A 6,560-nucleotide genomic window follows, 5' to 3' on the forward strand; every position below is an offset into this window, starting at 1 on the left:
CCCAACCCGTCCCGGTCACCTTTCTATCCCTCAAGATGCAATTCTTCAAATCGCTTGTAGTTCTTCAGCCCTTAGTCATAGATAAGAAGACCCCAATCCCACTTCACCAACCCCTCAACCTCTGAAGAATCATAAACTTTGACTGTGATACAATGCAACATAACGGACTTCCAACTACGACCTTTAGATAACGTTCGAAATGGCCACTTCCCGTTTTCTTTTCCATTAAAACAATACTCTGGCAATTACTTTGTTTGTGTTTGCTTGTATTTGTGTAATGCATATTGACAAGCATTATTCCGTATTTACACACACAAAGCGCTGGGAATGATTATTCCACTTAATAATAATAAATGGCTTCATTAGCATTTGTATAGCACATAATCCCGCTCGACAACAAGCTCTAAGCTGTTTGCAATCATTGTTATTAGCCCAACAGATCTATTAGCATTCTGAAAAATCTCCACTTCCAGGAAAGAATGCAGAGCAAGCTGCTGTTTCTCACACGCTGAAACACTGACAAACTGACTTGATATCTCGCTGTCTTTGGCCGTGTACCAAGGAGGTTATAATAAGGTCTTTACCGGGTACACATTTCAAATTTACAACCAGGTGCGGTCGCAAAGCTTCTTTTCTTCACGAATATACAATGTGGGATTCGAGCCAGAGGCATCACCTCTTTTTTCCAACATGCTACTGTGTTATGTGGCATTCTTTAATTACTGTTTTTTGTGCATTCTAACTGCACACTATTAAAAAAACAATGTTTAGATAACTTTGTCACTCGTGCTTATTGGAATTTCTTTTTTTTAAACTTAAACTTTCCCTAAAATTACAATGACAATCTAGATTAAAATTGTATATAATTCATAAAAATAAATCCATTTAGTTTTTCATGAGCTAGTTCACTTTAAAAAACGATCTTATTTTATCTTAGACGTTCAAAATTTTGAAACAAATACGTAAAGAGGAATGGGCGAAAAAATAAATTGTCTGACATTTTGTAGACTTAATTAATGCAAAATAGTTATTAGTGTCATTGTTTACAGTGCGTTGGGTAGGGTACTATAAGTTTAACTGTGCAAGACAATGTGCATAAAACCTGATATACAACCCTTGGTTATTGATGATGAGTACGTCGAGCACGAAAACTGATGTGTGTGTGTGTGTGTGTGTGTGTGCATGTGTGTGTGTGTGTGTGTGTGTGTGTGTGTATGTGTGTGTGTGTGTGTGCGTGTGTGTGTGTGTTGTGTGTGAGATGTAGCTGTTTAGGTTCATCGCTGACGCTTTCAGGATACTCGAGTCCGATTCTTGAGAGGGGAGAATTTTCATTGACTGTCCCGGTCTTTCTGCTGGCATGTTGTATCCCTCTCAGGCTGGGTTGGTCCTGACGCGCAGGGTCGTAAGCTCGCCAATAAAATTACCTATTTTGTGACGATTGCTTTGGGGTTTGTTTGTTTGTTTGTTTGTTTGTTTTTCTGTTAATTGGTTCTGTGGGGGGAAGGGGGGGGGGATAAAACATTTACATGTAAAAAAACGTCAGTTTGCATGAAAACTGACAAATAAAGTTTGGTTATGAATAGTACGGACATAAAGTAGGCATAATAAACAGGGATTTGGTTATATATCTACATATTTTGGTTGTATATCTACAGGGTTTTGTTATAATAATATATTTAAACGTATGGGTTCTATATTTACACGTTTTCGTAGCACATTTCTACACATTTTTGGTTCTACATATCTACACATCTTCGGTAGATACGCTGGGAAATCTTGCTTTGAACGACGAACGTTAATTGTAAGGCACTAACAATAACCTGGACTCTTCGTCAAGCCCATTGACCCATAAGCAGCTGAGGATTAACACGGACCCAGTTCTTACGCGATCGTATTTTCTGGAAATACATTCCAGTGTTCTTTTTTCAAAGCAGAAGCAGCCACGACATGTGGGTATACTTGTAGTTTTGTGAAAACACTTCCCTGCAAAAAGAACCTTATGGTGTTTAGAATAGAAGTCCTTCTTTCAGGTCTTAAACACATTACTCGTGGCTCCTACTCCGTATATGGATTGTGGTACAGCAAGGCGTGCCTTTGTGTGGAGTTTGCCCTCCGGGATATATCGTCACGTACTCAGAGAAACTGGGAGACTTTTGTCTTAAGGGGACACGCTACTAAACACACGCAACTAAACACACATGTGGGCGCATCATATTGTGGAAGTGCGTCGGCTTTCTTGTGTGTACATAGAAGGAGTCAGAGTAGTTTAGAGTCTGAATCTTTTTGAGGTCGTTTCGACAAAAAATGAAAAAAAGCCCCAGAACAAAACAGGACAGCCACCCCCCCCCCCCCTTTCCCTGAAAAATAGGGACATCCCGGGCAGAGAGGGATACATCACAGCAGAAATACCGATTACGTGATAGAAAGTTGTCGTTACTTGGGAATCGAACTTGGGTCTTTTCTGCGCTACAGCGAAGCGTCTAACCGCTACACTACATACGCCGGTACTAATCAGTTGATCGTTCCCTTAATGCCTTAAAGATCAACACTAGGACAAGAACGCTTACTTAAATAATCATAAAATTGAATAGCAGTATTCTCTGAACGATAGAAGCGACAGAGGCATTGGCGTAATTACCAGGATGACCCCACTGGTTTAGTGACCCACCCGTGTAACTTAAGAGTACAGCCTTTCATTGAGTAAAGCATATTATCTACCATAGCTCGTAAATAGGTCATATTGAGAAGTAGGTCAGATCAATGATCTAGTTGTGCATGATCAGAATGATGATTATGGTTATTATTCAAAGTGCTTGCCCATACAATCTGTTTAAAACGTGCGTTATAGTGAATTTTGGTGTGGGGTACATGCTGTCCTTGTTAAAGTAACGTAGTTTTAGTTTAACATATCTATTGTGAAAGGATATTATTTTTTTCACCTATCCCAATTCTAGTTTTTTCAGAAACATACTCGGCCAGACGTTGTCAGTGATGTTTCATGACGTCTAACACAGCTGGCGTATTGCAAAGAAAAGACAGTCCAATGTGACTTTTTGGCTATTCTGAGTAACTAAGACCATGAGATCGGAAACCAAAATATTTTATGACCTCTATATGCTCTATCAAAATCATTAAATCATTTGGAGCCTACATCAAAATATTCAAATAATTGCATTCAAAAACCTGTGTTGTGAAACTCATTTTTATTATTTCTTAAGTCTAATTTCTTAGAAATTGCCGTTGCAAGCGCCGTAAAACCTCTACTAAAACAAAACAATCTTAGAAATTGGTAATGCGCAGATAATAGTTTGTAATTCTAGACTGACGATGTAGTGCAGAAAGCTGTTGATTATTTGTGACATAGGGTATCTATCCCATTGATCGTTAGAACAAACATTTAGGTCGTTCGAAGATGTTTGAACATCCGCTGTTTTGGACCATAATTACCGTGTTTATACAGGCTCTCAAATATGTGTTCATTATCTTAAACTAAAAAAAGGTAAGTAGCAATGTGCACTCTTTGAATAATGAAAATTCTTGTTTATGAAGTATTTCTGTAAGGTGGTTTCGAAGTCACATGCTGCAACATTACTTTTGGTCTGATTGGACATTTTATAATAAATAATGATAATAATATTTTTATTATTCGTATGTTATTATTATTATTATAATTATTATTATTATTATTATTATTATTATTATTATCATTATTATTTCTATTATTAGTGTTTTTACTTTGTTGTTGGTAATAGTAGTAGTAGTAGTAGTAGTAGTAGTAGTAGTAGTAGTAGTAGTAGTAGTAAAATTGTGTATCCGTTCGGATTGAAAGGGCTAATAAATTATATATGTATTTTTACAAACCGTTAGAAAACGTGAATCTACAGACAGCCATGTGTAATCATAGTGTGTCTCATCAGTACTTTTGTTCAGATAGAAACATTTTAGCACAACGACAGCTTTCACATCAATATGTATTATTATACTTGTTAACGCACACACACACACACACACACACACACACACACACACATACACACACACACACACACACGCTCACACACACACTCACCCACACACGCACTCACACACACACACACACACACACACACACACACACACACACACACAAACACACACACACAAACGTATACTCACACAAACTTTTACACACTGAATTTTGATAATAATGTCAAACTTTTATGATGCCTTTTAACCTCTAAAGAAGACGAAAAGTTATAAACCTTGCTAGGTAGCTAGAATGATACAGAGTAAAAAGTAAAGAAAATAATGTCATGCTACTCGTAATGATCACAAACGCTACAACACGACGCAGATAGCATAGCCTTTCCATTTCCCGTGTGTGTGACTTAATACATATATTAATTATGTATATTACTAATAAGAAGACATCATGGTTAGATGGTTATACCATCAGATTCTTTTGTCTTTGCATGTGACCTTCAAGCGTTCTTCTCTTTTGAAAACATACACTTAGACGCACGATAGAAATACGTTTCAACATACGTGAATCGTACGATTCAATTCAGAAATTGAGAATGATATGATTTTATTTATAGGTGTTGTTGTCTCGCAGAGTTGCTGAAGGTTCCGACCAGAAATAGCCAGTGTGAACAAATAGGTTGAAGGACGCTGAACAAAAGGGGAAAAAAGGGTGTGTGTATGTGGGGGGGGGGGGGAGGGAGAGAGAGAGAGAAAGAGAGGAAGAGAGAGAGAGAGAGAGAGAGAGAGAGAGACAGACAGACAGACAGACAGACAGACAGACAGACAGACAGACAGACAGACAGACAGACAGACAGACAGACAGACAGACTGACAGACAGACAGACACAGACAGACAGACAGACAGACAGACATATACACACAGACATACAGACAGAGACAGAGAGAAAAGGAGACGTAAACAAACAGTTAGCATGAGTTTAAGTAATGGAGAGGAGAGGTTTTTCTTTCTGCTCCCCTGCACAAGCTAGGCTACCAATTATCCCCAGAGCCGTACCCCTCCATCACTCAAGCCCTGGCATTCCGTGACCTCCTGTATTCACTTGCGACAACCTGTTCTCTGCCGTGTAGACCTGGGACACACCCACCTCTGACCTGATCCCATTTTCTTGTGTGAAATCCGAGAAATCTTTTGTCTACATACTGTAAGGCCTAAAAGTACAGTCCGGATGTGGCAACTCAATGACAGGAAGTCTGCTAAAACAAAACAGAAGAAAACAGAACAGCTCTCTCCCTCTTGTATTTAGGCTAGGCTCCTTTCTCCATGTACCGTACGTACATAAAGCAAGGCGTAGTAGATGGAACGCATCCTTGCGCCCCCCCCCCCTCCCCTCTTACACTTTCAATAAATAGATACATAAATGAATTTAAAAAAAATAAAAATAACTAAATGAATTAGTATATAAATAATATAAATGAATAAAAGAATGAATACATAAATATTTAGGTAAATGAATAAAGCAAAAGGTTTTTAGTAAAATAAACAAGAGGAAACACTGTTCTTTAGTCTAGAGTAGTGTTTGTTTCCATTTGCCTTTATTATGATATAAGAACTTTGTTTTCAAATTTTCTTCTAATTGTCAAGGAACAGCATCGTTTGATGGGGAAGTCTGATAGAGATTTTGATGGTTGTTTGGCTGTTTTTACTGTCCTTTTTTTAAATAGACGGGATGTTGGGGTTAGGATTATACGAAACATACTATCTGTGGTTTGGGGTGGGTATTTGTGTGTGTGTGTGTGTGTGTGTGTGTGTGTGTGTGTGTGTGTGTGTGTGTGTGTGTGTGTGTGAACGCAAGCGCATGTGTGTATATTTGTGTCTAAGCTATGTGTTTGTGCAAGTGTCTTTTATGTGTGTGTGTGTGTGTGTGTGTGTGTGTGTGTGTGTGTGTGAACGCAAGCGCATGTGTGTATATTTGTGTCTAAGCTATATGTTTGTGCAAGTGTCTTTTATGTGTGTGTGTGTGTGTGTGTGTGTGTGTGTGTGTGTGTGTGTGTGAACGCAAGCGCATGTGTGTATATTTGTGTCTAAGCTATATGTTTGTGCAAGTGTCTTTTATGTGTGTGTGTGTGTGTGTATGTGTGTGTGTGTGTGTGTGTGTGTGTGTGTGTGTTATTGCGTTTGTGCGTGTGTCTTTGTGTTTCTCAGTTTTTACGAGTCTGTGTAAGTAGTCTCTATGTGTGTTTGAGTGTGTTTATGCGTATATCTTTGTGTTTATCTGTGTGTGCGTGTCTGCGTAGGCCTATACGTGTGTGCGTGTGTGAATAAATCTGTGTAGTGAATTGAAGCGCCGCTTTGAGACGATAATAATATGCGTTTCAGCTTCGATGAAACCGATGCACCGGCCGACCACGGGACTGAGATCGAAGCCAGCTATTGATCTAGCGCCTTGTTCGCTTTCCTCGCTTTGACACCCGGGCGAAATGGAATCAATTGGTAGATATTTTCGTCTTTCCCTGCGACTTTTTTGTGACCATTTCGCTTTCTCTTTTAGTTTTATTTCATGTCTCCGCCCGCCCGCCCATGACGTCTAACACAGCTG

General features: G+C 38.9%; 2 protein-coding genes across 2 annotated transcripts in view; both read left to right on the forward strand.

Annotated features, from left to right (window-relative positions):
- The window catches only part of LOC101851588 (5-hydroxytryptamine receptor 1A), a 112,345-nt gene that overhangs the window by 82,813 nt on the left and 22,972 nt on the right, over positions 1–6,560 (forward strand). The window lies entirely within an intron of this gene.
- The window catches only part of LOC101848898 (5-hydroxytryptamine receptor 1A), a 33,988-nt gene that overhangs the window by 12,714 nt on the left and 14,714 nt on the right, over positions 1–6,560 (forward strand). The window lies entirely within an intron of this gene.

Source organism: Aplysia californica, unplaced genomic scaffold (assembly GCF_000002075.1).
Source record: "Aplysia californica isolate F4 #8 unplaced genomic scaffold, AplCal3.0 scaffold00350, whole genome shotgun sequence".
NCBI classification, from domain to species: Eukaryota; Metazoa; Mollusca; class Gastropoda; order Aplysiida; family Aplysiidae; genus Aplysia; species Aplysia californica.